The sequence below is a fragment of the Eptatretus burgeri genome, chromosome 10 (assembly GCF_056783735.1).
Source record: "Eptatretus burgeri isolate ZD-2024b chromosome 10, Ebu_testis_v1, whole genome shotgun sequence".
Lineage (NCBI taxonomy): Eukaryota > Metazoa > Chordata > Myxini > Myxiniformes > Myxinidae > Eptatretus > Eptatretus burgeri.
The window spans coordinates 66,768,789-66,796,003 of record NC_140970.1 but is presented as its reverse complement, the minus strand read 5'-3'; the positions used below and the strand labels follow the sequence as shown (position 1 = coordinate 66,796,003).

Sequence of the window (27,215 nt, the reverse complement as noted above, 5' to 3'; positions counted from 1 at the left end):
TGATGACGATTTTTATTGATTTGTAAAGTGCTATCTATCGGTGAAAAATGGAAATTTGTGCACACTGCATCAATTTGCACATTAATGAACAGATTTTGTGCACAGAAAAATAAATTCTTAAGACGCCGAAGGATATATTTTCCATTTAGGCTTATCGATGACCACTATTGTTACCTCCACAGCTCCACCACCGAATATGGATGGAGGTCATGTTTTTGCCCCTATCTGTTGATATGTTTGTCTGTGAGCAGGATATCTCAAAACGTTATTGACGGATTCAGACAAAGCTTGGTGGAGAGGTTGGGTGTACGACGAGGACGAATTGATGAGATTTTGATGAAGATCTCAACACTATAATTTAAAAAGTGATTCTTCACTATTGAGAGGTAGGTGGGGACCAAAACGATATGATGTAGCACTATAGTCTCAAAATGTTGGAGTCAAATTCAGATGAAACTTGGTGGATGACTTGGGTTGGTGACAAGAACAAGCCGATTAGACTTTGGTGAAGATTCGGATGCAGATCTGGCCTATCAGTGGGATACAAAACGTAAATTGTTCCATTCTTCCTACTTTTTTTTTCTTCCTATTCTTCCATTCCAATTGTTCCTACCGAGTTCCATTCTAGTTGTTTATGGGTTACTGTTTGTTCATTAATAATAATCAATTTAAATAATTTATTTGTGCTTCATTTGGAAGAGCAATATGTCATGAAGTTTTGTGTTCTTTCCTTGAAAAGTTGATTCACATTATGTACATCATGTTAATGTTGCATATATGAGGTGTGTTCAAAAAGTATCCAACCTTAATTTTTTGTGCGTAAACAAATGAAGCTAGGGAGGAGTGGTTTGGTGCACGTATGTAGGCGATCCTTATCCGTATGCGTGAATATTTTCCCGCCTGCAGAAGCTGTCAGTCGCCGACAGACTGCCGATGAGTGAGGAAGTGTAAGTGAGCGCCGTCGGATTTTCGTTTTTGACAAAATGATGGAAAAACTTGAACAACGCTACTGCATCAAATTTTGTGTAAAGCTTGGCGATTCCCAAGTGGAAAGGATCCGCAAGATTCAACAGGCCTTCGGGAACGAAGCAATGGGCACCACACGGATAAAAGAGTGGTACAACCGCTTCAAAGATGGTCGCACATCAGTGGAAAGTGAAGCACGTTCTGGTGGGCCCTCAACATCCCGAAATGAGATCGTCATTGACCAAGTGAGGACCCTGCTGATGCAGGATCGTCGAATCATGATCAGAGAACTTGCAGACGAGGCGGGCATCAGCATTGGATCCGTTCATTCCATTGTGACTGAGGATTTGGGCTGAAGGAGAATCTCGCGAAGTTTGTGCCAAAGCTGCCAACGATCGAGCAGAAGCAACTCCATTTGGAGATCGCACAGGACATGCTGGAGACTGTGATCAGCGATCCCAACTTCTTCAACACAGTGATCACTGGCGATGAGACCACAGTGATCCGTCATTGTGTCAAAAACGAAAATCCGACGGCGCTCACTTACACTTCCTCACTCATCGGCGGTCTGTCGGCGACTGACAGCTTCTCCAGGCGGAAAAATATTCACGCTTACGGATTAGGATCGCCTACATACGTGCACCAAACCACGCCACCCTTGCTTCATTTGTTTACGCATGAAAAATTAAGGTTGGATACTTTTTGAACACACCTCATATAATCCATAATGATGATGAAAATGATAATTGTGAACAGTAATAGTTTGTAATAATGAATGCTTGTTTGATCACCAAAAAAGCATATTATCTCCTGAAGAAATACCTGTACGTTGTGATCACAATAAAGAAAGAAAGCGTCATCCTTACTTTAATTCAGATTGGTGTTTGTTTGTTTGTCATGCTACTCCTATGGTTCTTGGCTGGTTACATCCAGACTTGCTGCATAGAATCAGCATGGCCTCAATTAGTGTGTGGAGGGAGGGGAGGGGGGTTATATTTGCTGGTGGTCTTGGGGGTTGAGGTGGAGGGGGGATGCAAATTCTCTGTGTGAATGTGTAACATGCAACGTTGTTCCAGGTGGAAGAGGGTATTAAATGTACCCAGCCTTTGCAGTGCTGTATTCCTGTCCCCACGTTTTCCCGTGCAGTGAGGCGTTTTGAATTTTAAACAGGAGGTATGTTTTTGCTTCATGCACATAACCTGGGTTATTTTTTATGCCTGTGCCGATTGTCGCCGGAGGTGTTATGTTGTCAGGTTGGCCGTTTGTCTGTGTGTGATAGGTTTTCAGTAATGCCATAACTTAAGAATGGCTGAAGGGATTTGAATCAAGCATGGTACAAGTAGTCTGTATAATGATGCAAAGATTAACTGATTATATTTTGGAGGCAAGAGGTTGAGGTCAAAGGTCAGAGTTCATGTTAGGTAAAAATTGTTACCTCGCTAATTTGTGAACCGGTGATGGGATTTTGACTAAATTTGGTATTAGTAAACAGTATGATGCAAAGATGAATTTATTTGATGGCGGCATCAAGAGGTCAAAGGTCAGGGGTCAGAGTCCATGATAGGTTTTCGTTACCACGATAACTAAAGAACAGCTGAAAGGATCCAAGTCAAAGTTGGTATAAGTATGTATAACGATGCATACATAAACTGATTAGATTATGGGGTCAGGAGGTCGAAGGTCAGAGGTCATGTAAGGTAAAAATGTGATATTTGAGAACAGCTGATGGGATTTAAATCAAACTTGGTACAAGTATTATAATGTTGACGGAGTCGTATCTGTCGACGTCGAAGAGTGCCGTTCTCGTTATTTAAATTGCAGGAGTGATTGAGGCAGATGTCAGTTGCCTATACACCGCCTAAATAAAGGTATGTGTGAAAAACGTGTTGCATGCTTGAAACAACATCTCCGGTAAGGCGGGTACACTGCTAATATTACCAAATCATGTCCACAGGTCAAATAATCACAGTTATCCACAGGCCAGAAAACACTAAGTAGTTGCACTATTCTTATCACTGTTAATATCACTGACAATGCAGCATATCAATGTCTGCATTAAATGTTCCAAACCAATCAATTTGCAGCACATATCACTCCAACAATAGTGTTCTGGCTTGTCTTAATTTGAAATCATATATCTACTATCACAACTCCAAAAGTACATGAACACATAGTGTTTGAGTACATGTTGTATGAAAGTTTGTTTGCTCACCAGCTGGATTGCTCCAGTTAGTCGCATCACAACCCCATGCAGGGATACACTTCAGTCTTTTGTGAAACATTTGCAGCTTCCTTTGCTTACATTTACATCCACATGTCAAGGAATCCACACAAGCATCTGTAATTACGACTTGCAGAGATGTCAACTCTTTGCTCCAGGTGGATGTGTTGGTAGGGTGTATGATCTCCATCACTTGTTAGCTCACCTGGAATGTAGTTCCGGGAGCTTATGGGATGGCACGTCGTCCGTCTGTCCATCCGTCCGTCCACAAATACTTGCAACAACTTCTCTGAAACTACACATTCGGTTTTGATGAAACGTTACCACAACCTTCAACACCCAGTATGTACCAAAAAATGTTCATGGCATTAAAATAAATAAATAAATCAGCCGCTAACACGATCTATGGGGGTTGCCCCCCCACACCCCCCCCCCCAAAATATAGGTATTTGCTTTCTTCTCAGAAACTAGACATGCAATGTTCCGATGAAACCTGACCACAACCTTCAACACCCGTGATGTACCAAAGTTTGTTCATGGCATTTATAAAAATCTGGGTCTGAGGGGTCTATGGAGAGAGTTTACGGAGTTGGGGGGGGGGTGACACCCCCTAAAAAGGTATTTGCTTTCTTCCCAGAAACTACACACACAATTTTGATGAAACTTGACCACCACCTTTATCACCCATGATGTACTAAAGTTTGTTCAAGACATTGAAATTTAAACAAACAAAAAACAGGGTCTATGGGGGACTATGGGGGGAGGGGTTACCCCCCCCCCAAAGTATGTTTTTGCTGTCTTTCTTTGAAAGCACACACAATTTTGATGAAACTTGACCACAACCTTCATCACCTGTGATCTACCAAAGTTTGTTCACGACATCTTAAAAATAAATAAATAAATAAAGATTGGGGTTGAGAGGGTATACGAGGGGTGGGTGGGGGGGGGGCAAAATAGGTACTTCCAATAATATTGGTTCATTGGGACATTTTGCTGATTCCCTCCAACAATGACTTCCTCCTCAGTATAATTATTCTACCAGGTAAGCAACAGGGGTATTGCCCCTATTTTGAGCTCACCTGGAACATAGTTCCAGGGAGCTTATGGGGTGGTACTTCAACAGTCCGTCTGTCTGTCCATCCACAAATACTTGAAACTTCTTCTCTGAAACTACACATACGATTTCGATGATGCTTTACCACAACCTTCATCACCCTGTATGCACCAAAGTTAGTTTATGGCATGAAAAAAAAAAAAGAAAAAGAATCAGGCCCTCTTGGGGTTTACGGGGGAGTTTCCCCCCAAAATAGATATTTGCTTTCTTCTCAGAAACTACACATATAATTCCGATGAAACTTGACTCCAACCTTCATCACCCAGAATGTACCAGAGATTGTTCACAATATTAAAAAAGAATCGGGGCAAAAACATGGGTTTATTGGTAAATTTTACTGATTTCGTCCCAAGTTGATTTCCTCCTCACTATCATGCTACCAGGTGAGCACCCAGGGGTATTGCCCCTATTTTTGAATGATACAGTGCTGCAAATTGATTGATTTGGAACGTTTAATGCAGACATTTATGTACATACTGCATTATCAGTGATATGAACAGTGATAAGAATAGTGTAACTGCTTTGTGTTTCCTTGGCTGTGGATAAACTGGGATTATTATCTCAGCCACTGACGGTCCTCAAGCAGGGGCACCGGGGAGCAGGTGGGGTAACTACCCTGGGGCCTGGGGTGGGTAATTATTCCTTCAATTTTTTGTTTCACATAATTGTGACGATAAAACATAGGGGGCAAATGCTTTGTTGATCAGGTTAACTTTGGACGTATACCCCGACCTGAGCCTGATTTATTTACAGGAAATGCCATTACCTATCCTCCTTGGAAAGTGGCATTTGAAACTTTAATACAAGGGAAGAAAGTCCCACATTCAGAAAGAATCTATAATCTCCAGAAATGCACATGGGGTGCTGCGAAAGAGGTTGTTGAAGGTTACTTTCTGAACAGTACCACTGAGGCTTTTGAGGATGCAAAGAGGGTACTCGAACAACATTACGGGGACGGGTTTCTCGTGGCCAACACATTCAGAGAGAAACTAGACAATTGGCCTAAGATTGCATCACGAGATGGCTCAGCTCTGCGTAACTACGCTGATTTCTTGAGACAGTGTGAAGTGGCCATGAAGAAAACAGACAGTCTTAAAGTTCTAAATGACAGCCGAGAAAATAGGAAATTGCTCACAAACCTTCCTGAGTGGATCACTTTGCAATGGGCAAGAATTGTCTCAGACTGGAAGGAAGACGAGAAACAGTTTCCACCTTTCTCAGTGTTTATCAAGATTTTCGCCAAAGAAGCAGAAATGGCTTGTGATCTGGTGACTTCACTCCAGGTTGTGAAATGAATAAGTAAAGCCTGAAATCTGGAAAGGCGAACATTCAGGAATACCGGAAACCAAAGAAAGGTCAGTGTTGTTACCTCTCTCTCCACTAAAGTGACACGGAATCAGAGATAACGAGAAGGGCACTCAGTAGAGCGCATACCTTCACCACGTAATGCCTGATCCACGAGAACATATAGGGCCCAATACATTTTTTAATTATCATGTGACATATCGTTTTTGTCCCGATCTCTCAATGGTGAAGAATCACTTTATGAATTAAATAATGATCGTATCCAGATCCGGATTCGGATCTTCACCAAAATCGAATCAATTCACTGTGGTCACGCACCCAATGTGTCCACCAAGTTTCTTCCGAATACATCCACAACTTTTTGAGATATCATGCTATATATAGTTTTTGGTCCCATCTCTCAATGGTGAAAAATCATTTTAAAAATGATAGTAGTCAGATCCGGATCCAGATCTTTACCAAAATATAATCAGTTCGTCCTTGTCACACACCCAACCTGCTCACCAAATTTCATCCGGATCCGACGACAATTTTTTTGGGATATCCTGTACACAGACAGACAAACAGACAAACAAACAGACAGAAAGGGGGTCAAAACATAACCCCCTTTACCTTCAGTGGCGGAGGTAATCAAGCAGATACAGAGCACCACATTTGCTGCAGAAATTCAGTTTATTTTCGCACAGAGTTCGGCACTTACCAATCCCGGTACGAGGCAGGTGGCTATGATGCGAAAACGAGCACTTCAGCGAAACAGTACATTGCATCGTCTCGATCCTTTCCTTGATGATCACGGAGTGATCAGAGTTAGTGGGCATCTGAAGCTAGCCAATTGTGAGCCTGGTCTATAACAAGCACCCAGTGATCATTCTACGATACCATCACATTACGAGTTTGATATATAATTCGACATTTCCATGAACAGGCTGCTCATCAAGGTCAGGGGATAACCATAAATGAGATCCGAACCAGTGGATTCTGGATTGTTGGAATGAGTTCGGCACTCTCAAGTTACATTTCAAAATGTGCACTGTGTCGAAGACTGCGAGCTGCAGTCCAAGAACAAAAGATGGCTGACATGCCCACGGATAGACTGAACGCTGCCCCACCATTCGCATACTGTGCAGTGGATTTATTTGGGCCATGGTACATCAAAGTCAGACGTAAAGAACTGAAGAGGTATGGAGTCATGTTTCCATGTATGGCGTCCAGAGCAATTCGCATTGAAGTTGCCAACTCTTTGGAGACTGATGCTTTTATCAATGCTCTTCAGCGTTTTTTTGGCTATTCGAGTCCCAATATGCCAATTTCAATCAGACCGAGGCACTGACTTTCTGGGAGCCAACAATGAACTTGAAAGAGCATTGTCTGAAAAGAATAACGACAAAATCAACAAGATGCTTTTGACAAAGAACTGTGATTATTTCAAATTCAAAATGAACATTCCTTCAGCTAGTCACATGGGTGGTGTTTAGGAGTGGGAGATACGATCAACACGAAGCGTGCTCACTGCTCCGATGCATCAAGCCGATAACCAACTTGACGATGAGCAGCTGAGGACGCTGATGTGTGAAGCCATGGCTATCATGAGCAGTTGCCCCCTGACAGTTGATAACTTGAATGATCCCACATCGCTGGAACCCTCGTGACCGAACCAGTTGCAGACGCTGAAGTCCAAAGTGATAATGCCACCTCCAAGTATCTTCCAAGATGCTGACATGTACTCCCGTAAGCGATGGAGAAGAGCTCAATACCTGGCAAACCAGTTTTGGACAAGATGGAAGAAGGAATACCTTCAGAGCATAACTTCCAGACAGAAATGGACAGCTCCTCGCCGCTACTTACAGATTGGAGATGTGGTACTGGTGAAAGATGAAAACCTGACACGTAACTACTGGCAGTTAGGCCGAGTTATAGTATAGAGACCTATCTGGGTGAAGACCAGCATGTCTGCAAGGTTAGGCTGACCATCGGTAACAGATCGCTGAATGTGAAAGGTCTTCCTCTTCAGTCATCTGTCTCACTTGAACGATCGATACACATGCTTGTGATAATCTTTGAAAATGATCGTTGTAATTAAAGTATACTGTGCCTGTTAGAAATGAGAGATGCCAATATGTAGAGGTATGTAATATGTCAGTCAGGACATTTGTCAGTTCGGAAAGATTTACAATACCATTAATGTTCTGGGTGGAGCTTGGAGCGAAGGTTCTGGGAAACAGCTCAGAAGGGATGCAGATGCATTGTGGGAAGCAAAAAGCTGAGACACTCTGCAAAGCTTGGGCTCTCTGCGAAGCTTATATCAACTGCAAGTTTACATCACTCTGTGAAGCTCACATCATGTTGTAAAGCTTACACTGTATTGTGAAGTTCATATCGAGCCACCAGGCCATCGGTGTGACCAGGTCCATTCTACGTTTTATCCACATACAAGCACTACTTATTGAGGAGGTCAGTATATCTTTCTATGTAGCTAATTGTAAGGCTTCATGTATGAGGGGGCAGTCAATAAGTAACTTTAAAATGGTGATATAAATTCGAGAATGTAATGTGTGTAGTTGGAGATGACATGTTTTATCTATGGGTAAGAGTCATGTTTTGCCTGTTTTAGATCTGACAACATTGAGCGTATGATGTCATTGGAGCAGTTCCAAGATGGCGGCTCCCTTAGAAACATGCACCATGGAGGAGTAACGTTCTGTCATACGTCCCTTGGGAAGTAAGGGTGTGAATCCCAGTGAAATCCATCACAGAATGAAAATGCAATATGGTGATGCATGCTTATTGCTGCAGCAGGTGTACGACTGGGACAGGATGTTTAAAAATCTGCGTACGACATTTAAAATATCTGCGTACGACATCCAATGAACCTGCGGTCCTACGATTACGAAACCCTTAATGGCAGATAAGCAATTGCTGTGGCTTGCTTGCTGTAGTTTGTTGCCGTTATACACATTGTCTTCCAGATGGAGCAAATTTCTAGATTTTGTCTTCAATCCTGCAAGTGTGGAAAACCTCGCTTTGCACCTGGGTATGCAAAGCTTTGCACCTGGGACATGCAAGGTATGTTAAAGCAAGATATAGGAGTCACAGCTTTTACTGCAGTAATAAGACAGAGCATCTAACATTGCAGGGCTTCGCTGGGGTATTTGATCAGGAAACCCCTTTCACACACTTGAGGCACATTATTAAAGTTGATCTCTGGCAAATCACACACACACACACACACACACACACACACACACACACACACACACACACACACACACACACACACACACCAATAACCTCTCCCATACTCTGAAAATGCATGCGCATTGGAAAGCTAGAAGTTTGGGAGTGAAGGTTCCAAAACATTACCTCAATCTGTTATCATACTTCAGCTCAAGTGGCTGTTCTCCAACCTCCCCTAAGAGATTAGTGAGATGAGAGAAGTGACAAATGGACCACAAACCCAGGCAAGCAAGCTCATGCCTTGTTTGAAGATACTGGACTCTTCTTTCAGTCGTATGAAACGATGAGCAATGGTGGCTTTCAGATCATTGTGATCCGCAGTGCCATCACAATTGTGGATGAAATCTGAAAAGGTTGGAAACATATTGTAATTTCCTTTGATAATGGAGAGCACTTTCACACACATCCAGATGGATAAACATGCTATCCAAGTAAGCAAACCAAACATCGACAATCGGGGACAGTCACAAAGGTGGTTAATGAGATCAGACTTTGCGTCAAGAAGATTTTAACATCTTCACTCATCTCAAAATGGCAATTCTGCCTTTACTTAAGTACCTTTGGTATGTCGAGGTAGCTGCTCATGATCAGGTCCCATTTATAGCATATATCTGAAAATAAATGTACATTAAGTGGTCATGTTTTGATTAAAAAAAAATCTCCCCCACCTCCAAAAAACTCCCAAAATTGAGGATTACTGCTCACTGCCACTCATTCATTCCTCTTTTTTTTTCTTTTTTCTCCTTTCCTGTGGAATCAACTTCCACACTCTCTCCAATCTCTTTCTTCCATATAGGTCTGCAAGACAGCTGTTCACCATCATCTCAGATCATCCCCAATCTAAAACATGATTTTTTTTCAACCCTCAGTGACCCTCCCCACTCCCAAACTTTGCTTCTGTAGCCATCTTGTCCACCCCTTGAGTTCTCTCATCATTACTTGCATCACTAGTCTGTCTGTCTTAGTCTACTCTGGCCTGGTGTTGGCATTTCCTTTTTTAATTTTTTTTTTTAATGTTGAAGGCTCCAGTCCTCATCGAAGCCAGATCTTAAAGAAAGAGAAATAGAAGAGAGAGAGAATGTAAAGTGAGAAGTGAAAATGAGTGAGTAAGAAAAGTGTGTGATGTTCGTTTGCAAGAAAGAGAGATTAAAGCTAACCCGGTTGCTATAGTTTGAGTGAGGCAGAAAGTAAGACCAGCAATCCTGACACGGAGAGTGTAGGATAGTTCCAGGCACCACTTTAACGCTCCTCAAGGCGCTGTCACACCTTGACGATTTAGCCAGCAATGGCAACGTATAAAAATGTATGTAAAACATTGGCGTACGCTGAAATTTTGATGCTTTTTTAAAAAAGTTTTGGTCGTATTCATAACGTGTTGGTCGTATGCATAACATATTAGTAACGGGCACAGAACGTTTCGTTGTCTTATAGATAACTTATACCAACGAATGCTTAGCCTGTTGTCGGCATTCACAACCTATGTTCAACGATAGTTTAACTTAGGCATAGCGCGCTGCACGTATCGCCGACAAACTCGTGGTGTTCTCTGTTAAAAACCTGCCGCACGCCGATTTAAATCATAACCGCCTGAGGATTGGAAGCGTCAACATCGCAGTCACACCTTGGCAATTTAGCCAGCGTATGCCGACCTATGAAAAATGTGTCAAACGCTGGCACACGTCGAATACGTTATGGGTAAAGGCCCTGTCACACCTTGACGATTTAGCCAACGTATGCCTGACGTATCAAAATTTGGCTAAAACGCTGGCACACGTTGAATACGTTATGGGTAAGTTTGTATACGTTAAGAGCACGCTGGCATACATCGTAGTACACTGGCATACATCTTTGTACGCTGGCATACGTCTTTGTACGCTGGCATACGTCGTAGTGCGCCGAGGTGTTAGACCAATTTTCCATTCCTTGAATTTTTCGACGTATGCCAGCGTATGACTCACACGTTCCACATACGCTTGGCCATAAGTTGTAGGCACGTTACGCGATCGTTGACACACGTTACTTGTAAGTTACTCATCAGTCGAAACACGTCAAGGTAATAGTTAGCGTCAGTGTTCCAGACTCCCTGTTTTTATTTATATTTTTTTCTTCGGTATGAGGGTGATGCTGACACTTCGATTTCTAGTGTGGTTATAATGTAATATAATTAATAGGCTGCCGCTCAACGGTTTAAATCATAACCGCACTAGAAATTGAAGTGTCAACATCACCGTCATACCAAAGAAAAAAAAAACCAGGGAGTCTGGAACACTGAAGCTAACCATTACGTCGATGTGTTTCGACTTATGAGTAACGTACAAGTAACGTGTGTCAACGATCGCGTAACGTGCCTACAACTTATGCCAGCGTATGCGGAACGTGTCATACGCCGAGTACGTCGAGAAATTTTCAACATGCTGAAAATTTCTCGACGTACTCAGCGTATGACGACGTATGCCAGTGTACTACAATGTCTGCCAGCATACTACGACGTATGCCAGCGTGCTCTTAACGTATACAAAACTTACCTATAACGTATTCCCCGTGTGCCAGCTTGGTTCGGCAAATTTTTCATACGTCAGTATACACTGGCTAAAACGTCAAGGTGTGACAGCGGCTTCACACTTTGATGTCGAGTGCGGTTATGATTTGAATCATCGAGTCGCAGCCTATGAATAGCCTTCGTCACGTGATCGTCGGCGATACGCTGCCATGCGCTATGCATAAGTTACACTATTGTTGGGCATAAGGTTGTGAACGCCTTGACGTTGACAACACACTCAGCATTCGTTGGTATAAGTTATCTATATGTGATTGAAACGTTCTGTGTACGTTACTAATACGTTATGCATACGTCCAACACGTTATTATATGCCCAAAACTTAAAAAAAAACATCAATAGTTCAGCGTACGCCAGCATTTTACATACATTTTGATACCTTGCCATACGCTGGCTAAAACGTCAAGGTGTGACAGCCCCTTAAGTTGTGTATACGTTAAGATCACGCTGAAAAACGATGAAGTACACTGTCATATTTCATGGTACGTTGAGTACGTCGTGAAATTTCAAGCATGCTGAAAATTTTACAACGTACTCGCCGTATGGCTCACACGTTCCGCTACGCTAGGAATAAGTTGTAGGCACGATATGCGATCGTTGACACATGTCGACACAAGTTCCTTGTAAGTTACTCATAAGTCAAAACACGTCGAGGTAATGTTTAGCATTCCCAAAAATTGTTTTCTCCGTCAAGGCACATTTTCTTTTTTTCTCCTTGGCTCCGTGAAGGCACGTGATGAAATATCTGAAGTTGTTGTTGTTGTTTTTTTTTTATTATTGTCATTATTTTTTTAGTCTATCACAAATTTTAAAATATATTTGGACATTTGCTTTTAAGTTTCGAGGTCGACGTGACAATATCCTCAAACAGAAAATAATCACAGAGGAGGAACTAAGAATAAGACATGAGTAAACTGAAGAGGCAATCGGACGTGACGTAACGGCACGTGACGAAATATCGGAAGTTATTGGTTTTTTTTTTTGGTTTTTTTTTTGGTTTTTAAACGCTGCCAATACGCCATTATACAGTAGCTGTAAATTAGAAACACATTCAGTAAGTTCTGTGGTCGTCCGGAAGACGTCAATCAAATACGTCTACATACGTCAATATGCGTTGGAGGTACGTTACACAGAGGTTCAAAGCACGTTACTCATATGTTAGAAATAAGTTTTGGGTACACTAAGCATTACCTCGATGCATTTCGACTTATGAGTAACTTACAAGTAACGTGCCTCGACGTGTGTCAACGATTGCATAACATGCCTCGACATATGTGCAACGATCGTGTAACGTGCCTACAACACGTTACTCATAGGTTATAAATAAGTTTCGGGTACGCTAATCATTACCTTGATGTGTTTCGACTTGTGAGTAACTTACAAGTAACATGTGTGGACAATCGCATAACGTGCCTACAACTTATGGCCAGCGTAGCGGAACATGCGAGTCATACGCTGGCATACGTCGTAAAATTTCAAGCATGCTAAAATTTGAGGACAACCGCAAAGTACAACGATGAAAGCCAGCGTACTACGACGTATGGTAGTGTTTTTCAGCGTGCTCTTAACGTATATAAACTTACCCATAACGTATTCGACGTGTGCCAGCGTTTTAGCCCAATTTTGCATACGTCAGGCATACGTTGGCTAAATCGTCAAGGTGTGACAGGGCCTTAAGTCAGAACAGAAGTACCACCCTGAGCGGTTGCTGTCTACAACCGACGACCTCAAGAGCTGGTCTAACTGGATGAGTGTTTTTTCGGAGGCGCCATTTCCTTACCGGATGGCCGTTGGCTCCCTAAAGGAGCTCATCTGCCCTTTAGAAGGTACTAGACAACCTGTGAACCCGTTGGGTTCCTGTTGTGACAGCGGTTGATAAAAAAATTCAAAAAAAAAAGAAGAAAAAGACAGCTCAAGCGAACTATACCGCTGAAGTTGTTTGCATTGTTCAATTCTCCAAAGAGGACAACCAAATCTGGAATTGATTTTTTAATAGTTTTTTTCGTTGCCCGATTTGAACGAAACGATACTGCACACCACAGGAGAATCGTGAGTAAGTTGGCCCTAAAATTTTTGCGCCATCGTGCACAGTTTTGGCTGTATTTCGGGAACATACATACATACATAATACAAGATGAGAGTTTTAGTTATATATATATATATATAGATTGTTTTTAGTCCTGCAGGGTGTCATAGTCACCCTCCCCACTGGAAAGCCAGTGAGGGTAGTCAGTTTAGTCACCGACTACCCGATCATGCTGCAGGTAGCACCAGGTGACGTTACCGGCGGCAGTCAAGAAACCAGACTGACCTGACTATAATTCATGAAAGAGTTCTTACCTGCACGGCATGGTGCATAACTGACCTGATTGTGCTCCATATAATCTCTCTGTCATTCTCTTTCTTAAAAAAGTCTACCTTACTTCTCTTTATCGACCTCAGAAAAAAAAAAAAGGTCTTGTGAGAACATCTCAACAGCAATTTATTTTGTCCTTAGAAATTTCACGTTATAATAACCACACGTGCCAAACTCATTGTGAAGTCAATATTTCTTTGCCGGCACTGAGTGCGTGACAAAAATAAAATAAAAACGTGTACCTTTGCAACATAATGAGGATGTTGGCAAAAATAGGGGAGGAGGGAAAGGCATTACAGTAGAAAGGTGCTTTAAAAGGATTACCTAAGCTCAGGCAGGTCGTTTGAGGTTACTGCCATCGCCCCACTGCACAGACGTGCTCATACTCATAGGGTGAATTAGGGACGCCAGACATTCCAGCAAAGGCATGCTCTGGGTCAAAAAGTATTTTACTTGTGAGCTTCGCAGCAGTGGAACACGTTCACCCAAAAGTGTGTTTTATTTCTTCACTTTAGACGTTTCGTGGGAGGGAACATATTTGCTAGCACACCTTGTAGCATTTGTTCATCAAACGCACGCTGCTGTATTATGAAAGGAGCATTGCATTGCTCATACGTACTAACGAATTGACCAAGCAGGCGGAGCATCAACCCTTGAGGTCGTAACTGGTAACTAGCCTTTGTGATGTCCTCAAATGACCCTAACAATGTCCCAACTCCTCGTTCATTCAGTTCAGCATACAGCTGCAAATGACAAATAAATGAAAGTTGAAACGTCATCAATTATCATCACTGCTGAACAAGTACAAAACACATCATTGATCAGAGGAAATTTCCTCCGATTCAATTGATGGGTTTTTATGGGGGGGGGGGGCTGAATATTTCAAAAGTTGTATTGAGTATGCACAGGCAGGATGGCTTAGACTCCTCGAGGTACGCACACTTACCTCAAGCTGTCTCGCCTGGATTCGAATACCAACCCAGCTATAAACTAGCTGTCAACCCTGTGTTTCACAGGCAGGGTAATTCATCAATGTGGGTGCCATCCTTTGGATGGATGTTAAATGGACGTCTTGTCTGCTAGCATTTGTTGGTCGACATTAACAATCCCACGGTGTCCTTTTACGAAGAGTAGACGAGTTATCGCCGACACCCTGAACAAATTCCAAATTTCTGCCCCGACTTCCACTGTCGGAGTGGCGACCCATCATGGATTATAACCCCAGCCAGAGAAACTGCTTCGGCAACACCGACGCTCTGTATACAGCATAGTTCATGATCTGATATGGAGTACAGTTGTAAAAGTGAAAACTTTTCACAGGTAAAACTTCCTCTTGCGAGTCAACAAAAATATGCAGACCTATTGCTGTTTACAGTCTAAGGTTCGTGAAAGAGTTTTTACGTGTAGGACAAGAATATGACGAGACAGAGAACCACAGTGCAGTTTCTGGGATTAGATGTAAACATGTAACAATCTTCTTTTTTTATTTTTTTATTTTACTCAGATGCTTTAAGAATGATGTGGCCTGAAGGAATGCTATATGACGAACTAGCAAGCCACTTCGATCCAATTCCTTCGCAAAAATCCTTTTATGAAGGTTTAACTATGCAGAAATAGTTTAACTTTTAACTTAAAATCCAAATATAAATAATAATTAAAATATTCTTTTAAATTTGAACCCATATTTTCTCGCAGTATTTCCAAAATGGGGCTATCTGAAGCCCCCATACCGGGGAAAGTTTAACACTTCCAAAAGTTTGCAAAGCATTAATAATGCTAAATGCAAGAGCTCATAAATAGATGAACTAAGTACGTGGATTTCACCTCGTGACCAAGCGATCAATGCATCATCTCCTGCCATCCCCCATCCCGACCCACAAATCTTCTCTACCCCCATCAGCCATACCTATCCCAACCCTCTTATTTACAGGTAACCATGTTCCCTCCAATACCTCTCTCTCCTTTCTTCCTGGTTGCTCATTTCCTTGCTTCTTGTATCAAGCTGTTGCCCCCACTATCATTTTGTTACCTTTTTATCCTCTGTTACCATATTCCCGCTTACACACAGGAACAGAAAACTGAAGTCACCCAACATTCCATCATCGCAAAGATATATATATATATATATATATATATATATATATATATATATATATATATATATATATATATATATATATATATATATATATATATATATATATATATATATATATACACACACACACACACACACACACACACACACACACACACACACACACACACACACACACACACACACACACACACACACACACACACACACACACACACACAATTAGAGCACCTCATAATGCAATTAGGATCACCTGAAATGACCCTCCTTTGGCTTGCTGCCCTCATTAGTGATTGCGACAGGTTTCATGCACCTCATGACCATGAAAACAAACCAACCAAACCATCACACACCACTCTTTCACACACACTTTCCCTCTGACATTGTTACACATTTCCTGCATACACATCATCATTGTTACCCCAGAAATAAACAAAACTGTAATCGATGAAAGTTGAAATGTTGAGAAAGTTCTCCAAGGTGAACGATCAGTGTATTTCCTATAATATAAACACATGCCCATGTATAAGTTGCAATGGGGAAATAGAACGGTACTCGGTGGAGAGCAGACCTCTGTCAGGCGAACAGTTTGCGTTTTGTATCCCACTGATTGGTTAAATATCTGTATGAGCGAGGGTTCATTTCCACAGGATTGGAAGATGGTTAATTGTGCTGATATGGCAAGGGAAGGGTGATGTTCATGATCTGGGGAAGTACAGGGGCATTATACTCCTCAATAATGTCATGAAGGTGCTGGAGGGGATTCTGGATGGGAGGAGAAGGAAGAGTGTGGAGATGGAGATCGGAGAAGAGCAGCAGGGGTTTAGAAAGGGTAGGGGGATGACGGATGGGATGTTCATCCTGAGACAGCTGGTGGAAAAGAAGTTGGAGGTGCAAGGAGAGATGGCATTGGCATTTGTGGACCTGGATAAGGCCTATAAGACACTGTTCCGAGAGAGATGGTGATGGCAACACTGAGATGGATGAGAGTGCTGGAAGCAGAAGTCAGGTTGGTGGAAGGGATGCACAAGGGAACAAATGGAAGAGTTTTGGTTGGTTCTGGGATGTCTGAAGAGTTCAATGTGAACATCAGTTTTAAGGTGCTGTCACACCTTGACGATTTAGCCAGCAATGGCAACGGATAAAAATGTATGTAAAACGTTAGCGTACGCTGAAATTTTGATGTTTTTAAAAAAGTTTTGGTCATATTCATAACGTGTTGGTCGTATGAATAACATATTAGTAACGGGCACAGAACGTTTCGTTGTCTTATAGATAACTTATACCAACGAATGCTTAGCCTGTTGTCGGCGTTCACAACCTATGCCAAACGATAGTTTAACTTGGGCATAGCGCGCTGCACGTATCGCCGACGAACTCGTGGCGTAGCCTGTTAAAAAGCTGCCGCACGCCGATTTAAATCATAACCGCCTGAGAATTGGAAGTGTCAACATCGCAGTCACACCTTGACGATTTAGCCAGCGTATGTCGACCGATGAAAAATGTGTCTAAAACACTGGCACACGTCGAATACGGTATGGGTAAGTTGTGTATACGTTAAGAGCACACTGGCATACATCGTAGTACACTGTCATATTTCGTGGTACGTTTAGTACGTCGTGAAATTTCAAGCATGCGGAAAATTTTACGACGTACTCGCCGTATGGCTCACACGTTCCGCTACACTGGGAATAACTTGTAGGCACGTTACGCGATCGTTGACACGCATCGACACAAGTTCCTTGTAAGTTACTCATAAGTCGAAACACGTCAAGGTCATGTTTAGCATTCCCGAAACTTATTTTCTCCGTCAAGGCACATTTTCTTTTTTTCTCCTTGGCTCCGTGAAGGCACATGACGAAATATCTGAAGTTGTTGTTGTTGTTGTTTTATTATTATTATGATTATTTTTTTAGTCTATCACGAATTTTAAAATATATTCGAACATTTGCTTTTAAGTTTCGTCGTCGACGTGACAATATCCTCAAACAGAAAAAAATCACAGAGGAGGAACTAAGAATAAGACATGAGTAAACTGAAGAGGCAATCGGACGTGACGTAACGGCATGTGTCGAAATATCGGAAGTTATTGGTTTTTTTTTTTAACGCTGCCAATACGCCATTATACGGTAGCTGTAAATTAGAAACACATTCAGTAAGTTCTGTGGTCATCTGGAAGACGTCAATCAAATACGTCTACATACGTCAATATGCGTTGGAGGTACGTTACACATAGGTTCAAAGCACGTTACTCATAGGTTAGAAATAAGTTTTGGGTACGCTAAGCATTACCTCGACATGTTTCGACTTATGAGTAACTTACAAGTAACGTGCCTCGACGTGTGTCAACGATTGCATAACGTGCCTCGACGTGTGTGCAACGATCGTGTAACGTGCCTACAACACGTTACTCATAGGTTATAAATAAGTTTCGGGTATGCTAATCATTACCTCGACGTGTTTCGACTTGTGAGTAACTTACAAGTAACATGTGTCGACGTGTGTCAACAATCTCATAACGTGCCGACAACGTATGGCCAGAGTAGCGGAATGTGCGAGTCATATGCTGGCATACATCGTAAAATTTCAAGCATGCTAAAATTTGAGGACAACTGCAAAGTACAACGATGAAAGCCAGCGTACTACGACGTGTGGCAGTGTTTTTCAGCGTGCTCTTAACTAATATAAACTTACCCATAACGTATTCGACGTGTGCCGGCGTTTTAGCCCAATTTTGCATACGTCAGGCATACGTTGGCTAAATCGTCAAGGTATGACAGGGCCTTAAGGAAGGGAAGCACTCACAGCCCATTCATGTTTATCGTGGTGATGGAGCTAGTAAGCAGGAAGGTGAGCTTGAGAGGTTGTATGGGGAGGATGTTGTATGCGGACGATCTGGCTGTTGTGGTGGACAATGTGTGTGAGATGCAGGAGGTACTGGGGGAGTGGAAGGCGGCATTTGGGAAGCATGGGCTGAAGATGAGCATGGAGAAGACTGAGGTGATGTGGATTGGGCAACAGAGAAAAGATATGAATATCAGGTTGGAGGAGAAAGAGATCAGCCAGGGAAATAGATTTGAGTATTGGGGAGGAACAGTGGCCGTCGTCATAGAAACTGCTTTGGCAGCACCGACACTTTGGATACAGCATACTACTGTGAGAGATTGAGAAGCATACTTCAAATAATCGTTTTAACATAATTTTTAGCATTTAGACCAAAGAGTGGCAATTTCAAAAGCGTTGGCCATAATTGTTCTGTTCCTGAATGAATGTAATGGTAAGTCCGAAGCAGAGGTGCGGAGGTAAGTCTGGGTATGGTAAGTCTGAGGCAGAGGTGCGGAGGAGGATCCAGGAGGATGCAAATGCATGGAGGAGGGTGGAGGGAGTAACGGCAGACAGAAAGATATCAAGAAAATTGAAAGGGAACGTTCTGATGTTGTGTGCAATGCCGGCCTACCTTTACTGCCTGGAGACGTGGCACTGACAGAGAGGCAACAGAGCCTGCAGGTTTGCAAGAACAACTGGGTCAGGAGGATTGTGGGAGTGAAGAGGATGGCTGGAAGGATGGATGAACTGAAGGAGGAGATTGGTGTGCAGATGAGCTTGGTGAAGATGGGCTGGACACTGGGATGGCGGAAGAGAGGAATGGCAAAGAGAGCAGATAGATTGAGGGAGCAAGGTAGGAGGAAAAGATATAGGCTGCAGTTGAGATTGGAGGATGGTATGAGGAGGGATATCAGTAAGATAGGGGTGGTTGGAGAGTGGAGGGAGTTGGCTGAGGACAGAGGGAGGTGGAGGAGTATTGTGGTCAAGGCAAGGCAGAAGCTTGGTGCCATTGGACCTCACCCCTTATAAAGGGAAGAAGAGGATAACAACAGGCTGGATCTAAATCCAGACCTGAACCAAAATCGATTTGGCTTGTTCTTGTCACCCAACCGTCTCATCCACCAAGTTTTGTCATAAACCGTCCACAAATTTTTGAAATATCATGCTATAATATATTGTTTTTTCAATTGAAGTCACTTGCAAAAAAAAAAAACCATTCCAGTATTCAGATCAGATCTTCACCAAAATCAAATCATTTCATTCTTGTCACACCCAACCTGTTCACAAATTTTCGTCCGAATCAGTGTACAACTTTTTGAGCTATCCCACTCACAAACAGGGGTGAAAACGTAACCTCTGTCCCAATTAGGTGGCGGAGGTAACAATTACAAACTATTGAGGAATAGAAGAGGAGGCATTATATTTAGAGTAACACCTAAAAGTAATGTACAGGGTGACACCAAAAAAGTGGTCTCTGGGAAAAGTTTAATAACCTCCAGAGTTTTCATTCAATCTCTCTCATTTTCCAGGAGGTCTGAACTGAGTTATGGGAGAGTACCTGGCAAGTTTCTTGAATCTGTGACGTTCACATGCTGTGTCGTGGACACCTGAAGAAAAGTCATTTTCTGTCGAAACCTATTTGCAGAGAAATTTGTTCTTACAAGACAAGACACCCGTTCTGCACACATTTTGCAACAAGGAAAGCACTTGGCAAGTCTCAAGTTCAAAGGTTTGTGAAAAAAATTTAGACAGCAAGACAGTCTTGAATATTAATTCACCAAATAGAGGTGGTCACTCTGGCCGACCAAAATCAGGAATGTCAGCCGACAATATTGCTGCCGTTGCTGAATCAGTCGCCCACAGTCTCAATAAATCTCTTCGGCACCGCTATTAAGAGCGCAACATCAGCAAAGATAGCTTGAGGAGAATTCTGCTGACAGTGCATACAAATCATCAATAACTTTGCTCGACATGTGGCCCTCTGCATTGAGCGAAGTGGTGCCTATTTCGAGCATATCATCAAACATCGATGTCGTCAATAATTTCATTGTAAAATTGTCAAATTTATTTGTTGACATCTGACATTTTCAGTGATATCTTGACTCTGAATGAGTAATATAATCTGCAAATTTTGTTAAGTTTGATTGGGTAATATTAATGTTATTAAACTTTTCCCAGAGCCCACTTTTTTGGGTCACCCTGTATTTACATTTTATACATAGTATATAACAGTGAAGCCTGAAGTCTCTGGTTGCTTTTATACAGGTATACAGGTTGCTTTTAACGATCTTAGCCAAAGTCTTTAGTATTTCTTTAACACGTGTTCCACTTGTTCTTGTATATTTTAACAAATTAAAATGTTATTGACCTGGCAACTTATTGCCCAGTAAAGGAGCTCAACTTTCAATCATTCCAAGTGGGTCTAAATTTTTTATTCATACTCTAACCAACCATTCTTGAAGACGTAAATGTTAACTCGTCTTCGGGTTGTCCTCAAACGACCTGAACAATGTCCCGCCTCCTCACTGCTTGTAGTGCAAATTGACCAATAAATCGTTGGTGGGTGGAGTTGCTCCCTGATAGTTCATTTGCAATATTTGTGAACCTTCGCCAATTCGAGTGGGAGAAAATTTCAATTGGTTCCTATTTACACCATATTAAAGGTTTTAAAATATATAATGTACATAGTGCAGAGACAAACATCTGTTGTGTAAACATGGATGTTTGACAGACTGAGGTTATCAGCAATGTGGTTAAAAAGATACCAAGAGTTCTACAAATCGAGGATACGAGAGGTTTTTCTTGAACGGTGAGTAAACATCATCTTGAAACTTTTTTCTTTTGTGAAAAGGGTTGTCTTATGGTCCCTTTGAGTAAAGTCCACTATATAATTTACAGATTTCTTTTACAAGTGGTTATTACTTTCTAAAGGGTTGTCTTTCCACTACAGGCTGCAAAGAGTATCTTAAATTAATCCCAAATCATCATCTCCCTCACACAACACTCTCCTGACATCTGATGAGGCTCTCATCAGATTTCAATCAGACCCCTTGGGAAATTAGGAGATCTGAACACAAGGCACACGTTGATGACGATTGTGAGAACATGCCAATCATAAGTAAAAGTCACAATGGAAGTTCACGCAACAAATTACTGCCAGGAGTTGCAACACTACCAGATCTGTAGGAAAGAAAACCTTTTCATTTAATGCATCATGGCTCATTTGAAAACGTGTACCTCAAAACTTAACTACATTGCTAGAGACCAAGGAAAACATTGTTTGAAAAATAAATTTAAGATGATAAACTTTGAAGTAGTAAACAGCTGGATGAGAGGGAGAGAGAGAGAGAGAGAGAGAGAGAGAGAGAGAGAGAGAGAGAGAGAGAGAGAGAGAGAGAGAGAGAGAGAGAGATGGAGGAGGGTGTGAGAGAGAGATGGAGAGAGAGGGGGAGAGAGAGAGAGAGAGAGAGAGAGAGAGAGAGAGAGAGAGAGAGAGAGAGAGAGAGAGAGAGAGAGAGAGAATGAGAGAGAGAATGAGAGAGAGAATACTTACATGAAAGAGAAGGTCGTGTCAAAGTTGATGAAGAAAAAGGTTTTCAGCTCTCATGAGAGAAGTAGACGATAATGTGCATAATCACCGAAGCTGCACTGTCTGGATAGTGAGTAATTGTGCTGGTGACATGTTTATATGGATACTGTAGCCACTGCTGGGCTTGTCGTACCTTGCACTGCTATTCCATTGGCTCCTAAACTTTACCAGCCCCACCCAGATCGCTAAGTTTCCAACCAAATGGCCAATCCACAAACATCTGAAAGAAAGCCAAAAGTTAAAAAAAAGTACAATCTTGTGTGCAAATTCTCGCTAGACTCTACACGACTGAGTTTGACAAAAACGAGTTTGCTTGTGAAGAAGCACAACACCAGCTTTTAAACAAGCAATTCGATTATAGAATTAATATAATTTATAAATCAATCGTTCATTAGACAATAGGTAGACCTGCACTGCCAGAAGACATGGGTTTAAAATGAACCTTTTCATTGGGACAGGCATAAAACTTTTAAAATAAGGCAATCGCTTCCCCTTTAATTAAATCTTAGGGGAATTCTAATCCCTAGTAGCAACCCATTTTAATAACATCTCTCTTAATAACAAAAGCTGTGTTAGTGTTGGGTACGTGACACCAGGAAAACGTGCACCCAGCCACCCACATAACTGGCTCACGACCAGATGCTTAAGTAAAGGCGGAACCTCTTCTTTGTCGGGAAACTGAGAGATTACCGAGCCACATTCGGGTCGTTTCAGGTTATGGCAATTACGTGGTGTTATGGATGTTTCAACATCGCTTGGAACGCAAATTCAGGTGCTGGGATCTTGCATTACACTCATAACTTTGAGACAACTTCCAATTTTTTCTGTTTTTGCTTTTATTCATGTGTTGGTATATATCCTCCCAATAATCTTTCTCTATACAGATTTCTGAGTCAAACTTTCAATGTCCAACTCCTCATAAGTCTAACATACAAAATTAAAAGTGTAGAAGGACACTCTTCAATGTTGCGACGTCGTCAGATATTCCTCCGCCCCCATTATTTCATCATTATACATACTTGTACCAAGTTTGATTTAAATCCCTGAACCAAGATTCAAAATATTAAATAATTCTGGCTGCAAAACATTGTGTCCGATCAGGTTGAAATTTAAAACGTATATTCCCCATGACTACGGGATCATAACAGTGACGTTTCACCTCGATTGATGAAGCAGTTCAAGAGAAATAGTTTAATTATTTGTGAACACCCTGGTATCACCAAGGGCTGGGGAAAATGTGGGTGAAGTTCCTCCTCGATCTGTCAAGCCATTCTGGAAAAGAGGATTTTTAACAGTTTATTCTTCAGATCCCCACCACCAGAGACCCCCCCTCCCCCACCACCCTTGATTTGACATTGAGTAGGATATGTCAGACAGGGGAGGGGGAGGTGACCCCCAGCAGCATGGGATGCTGCAATTTGAGTCAGGCAGGGAGCCTGAAGAGGGAGCCAAACTGCCCAGCCCTGGTGCTGTGCAGAGGTACAGAGAGAAAGTTTGAGGGTGAGCATCACACTTGGTGGAGTAGTAACACGTGGGGGCAGTGGGTAAATTGGTTACTTAGAACCACAATATAGGAAGGGATAATGATTGTATGCCTCCACAATAGAGGAAGGGCGAATGCCTCCGATACTCCGAATTGCCCCTACCCCCTGGAATTCCGAGTTTGAGCTTTTATCGGTGGCCTACCGGGTGCCATCATCGGAGCTGCCTGCCATGGTCCAGAACTCGCCACCTGGCGGTTTACCATGCCCCAAACCATTTCCTCCAGGTCTGCCCTCCTTTTGGGGCAGCTCCTCCCATGAACCTGCCGTTGTGCGTCGGGCCCACCTGTCTCACCGCTACCGGGCGGCACTCTCCCCCCTCCCCCCCCACCCCCGAGTCAGGGGCCTTGCCGTATCATAGTGTGCTGTAGCATCAACCGCCTGACTCATGGTGGGTGGGCACCACATGGCCAGTTGAGCCCCACAGTCAAAGTCCGACAGAGCCTGGACAAAATAGTCCAGTGCCAGTCTTTCCTGCGCAGATGCTGCCATGTCCACATATGCGATCCTGACTGCGCGGCGAATGTCGTGAGCCAAATCCCCAATGGACTCCTGGTGTTTCCTTTTTCGGTTTGCGAGCTGAGTTTTAACAAGCTCGCTCTGCTGTTCTATGCCGAATCGGTTGTTTAGAGCCGAACGGAGGCCTGCCAGCATAATGGCCCCAGGGGGAAGGGTGGTCAGAACCTCAGCCGCCACACCGCACAGTGTTGCTACGAGGTGCATCCACCCTTCAACTTTGGTTAACATTGTAACTAAATCGGTGGGAGTTCAGACTGAGACAAAAGATACAGAATGCCAAACTGAGAGAGCAATCATCGATGTGGACATGAATATTACAAAAATGGGGTTCATTGGTTTTATCACCAAATTAATAAACTGTACAGCTCAAACAGGAAACAGATCAGAGAAAATCAATATTATTTCAGCTGCACCCATCAGACATTTGGGCTGGGTGGGGTTTTCTTCCAAGATGATAAATGAAATATTCAGTCAATCAGGCCAAAATCACAGAGGGGCAGAATCCAAACAGTCCCAGGATTCCCCTACTGATTAAAGAAAATTATCCAATGAAATGCATAAAGTTTAGCTGCTCATGGGCCAGAGTTTATTAAATTCATCAGCGATCTTACACCCAAACTGAATGTAATCTATCCGTTATTCAAGAAACCTGGTTAAAATGTCTCAACCGATTTACGATCGCTGGATACACCCTTCTATGTATTCCCTGGTCAGGCATACTGGATACACTTTGCCAACTGAGTTACATCTCACTTCGACTCTATAAATTGATCTTAAAATTCACAAAGGAAACAGGGCGAACAGTATAAAGTCCTGAGCATTATTTATTTATTTATTTATTATTATTATTATTATTATTATTATTATTATTATTATCATATTTTTGTATTTGGCTGTAGCCAATGAGTTTCGGTGCGTAGCTTTTATAGAGCCTCGTGGCTCTGATAACGCCAGTAAACACAAAAAAAGGATAAGAATTCCTCATTCATGGAGTACTTATGGTTCAACAAACTGGCGACATGGATGGGATTGAGCTTGTGAATCTACCAACATCCTTTCTGCAAAACCCAGGTGAGCCTTCAATGCCCTTTACGGCCTGGACTCGTGTCTTTGAAAACTACGTGCTGGTGATACAGGAGAATGCACTTGCTGATGCTCGAAAGTGTGCACTTTTGATGCATTGCTTAGGCACAGCGGGTCAGAGACTCTTCTGTACACTAACGGTAGTTGATAATAGCTATAAGACCATGCTTTACAGCCTTGAGGAACTTTTTTGGCCCAAGAGTTAATGTCGTGGCAGAACGATATAAATTTTGTCAACGTGGTCAGAAAAATGGCGAGTCAACGGAACAATATATTGCTTCATTAAGGGAGATGGTCATCACATGCGAGATTGGAGAGCTGGCAGGCAAAATGATCTGGGACCAGCTCGTCGAGAAAACAAACTCACCTCGTATTAGAGAACGCTTACTGCTAGAAATGGAACTGATGTTACAGAACACTATAACCATGGCGAGACAGATTGAGTCGGCAATGGCAGAGGCTCAGATCATTGGCCAAGGCAGTGCTCGCGTCATACAGGCCATATACCAGGGGTGGATCCAGAAATTTTTTAGGGGAGCTCACTTGAGGTTAAGATGTTCTCATATTGTGAAATATACCACCAAGACTTATTCAAGTCAATGTAATTGTCGAGGAAAAACCGGTTAATCTATCCAGAGCTAGCAGTGTCCGACCATAAATTTACTTTCTCCACAGGAAAATTTGGGAATATTGAGCTACTTGACGAAAAGGCCTCAAGCCTATCACTAACTGATTCTAAAGAAAAGATGAACATTTTGAAAACTTTGCGACGGATCTTCACAACAACAATGTGAATACACAAAATGTTTCCAATAGAAATCAATGAAAATACCGAACGGACAAGCACAAAATGTGGTGAAATGACCCTGAGCACTAAACCTAAACTCGCCATTGTGGATCATCAGATCATTAATTATAATAATGGACGCAGCGAAACAGAACAGAACCAGCAGGGAAAAGTATCGCGGCTCGGATTAATTGCCGAGTGAAAGCAAAAGTCGTGCGATTGCTGATTGTCCAGTGATATCACGCACGATGATCATGTGACATAATTGTAAGGGCAGAGGGAAGGAAAGGCGGGGGGGAGGAGGGGTTCACGTGCACCTGGTGAACTCACCCTGGATCCGCCATTGTACACCTTGTTCAGACACAGGATTCGCAGAGCAGCAAGAGACCCTTTCGACTCGCTGTGAGAGGGACTTCAGATGAGTGACCTCAACCGGCTCAAAGTAAAACGTGTTATCGATGTAGATCTGTAAAAACCACAGCCAACTACTGTGGAAGCCCAGCAAAGGACGCCGAGTGCAACAGCTGCAAAAAGAGAGGACACTTTGCTGAAGTATGCGGGGCTCCAAACAGGTTCACAAAGTGACTGTCCCTGACGTGAATGTGTTGAGCGTAGAAAATAGGGCTCGAGATACTAATAAGATCATGTGGAGCCTGGTGTTGGCTTAGTGGTTAGGGTGGTGGCTTGGGATCCCAGGGTCCTGAGTTCAAGCCCCGTTGGCTGCTGAATTAACACCAGGGGGTTGACTCAGCCTGTCATCCTTCTGAGGTCGGCGAAATGAGTACCAGTGTACTGGTCCCGGTGTATGCCCCGGTTAGAATAGGTGTACCATATCCCTGTGTGTCGTAAGAGGCGACCAGGGTTGGCGTCAGGAAGGGCATCCGGCCATAAAATATTGCCTCAAGAAAAAAAGCCAACCCCTGCACAGCAGGGAAAAATGGCTGTAAAAACGGTTATACTAATAAGATCATGTGCACTGTACAAGTTACTGCTGCCGGGGGAGAGCCGATGGACATTGA

General features: G+C 42.6%; 1 protein-coding gene across 8 annotated transcripts in view; it reads right to left on the bottom strand.

Moving 5' to 3' along the window:
* The window catches only part of LOC147018754 (period circadian protein homolog 2-like), a 105,636-nt gene extending 78,640 nt beyond the window's left edge, over nucleotides 1–26,996 (bottom strand). For 3 of the 8 annotated variants that reach the window (XM_085898794.1, XM_085898790.1, XM_085898796.1), the window contains exons 1-4: nucleotides 26,527–26,996; nucleotides 22,231–22,486; nucleotides 19,309–19,475; nucleotides 3,393–3,482 (exon numbers count right to left, since the gene is read on the bottom strand). The gene's annotated coding sequence lies outside the window, so the exon portion shown is untranslated. Of the gene's footprint in view, nucleotides 1–3,178; nucleotides 3,373–3,392; nucleotides 3,483–19,308; nucleotides 19,476–22,230; nucleotides 22,487–26,526 lie in introns of those variants that run through there. The other 5 variants (XM_085898793.1, XM_085898789.1, XM_085898792.1 and 2 more) reach the window with 5 other exon arrangements.
* Nucleotides 26,997–27,215: the final 219 nt, after the last annotated feature.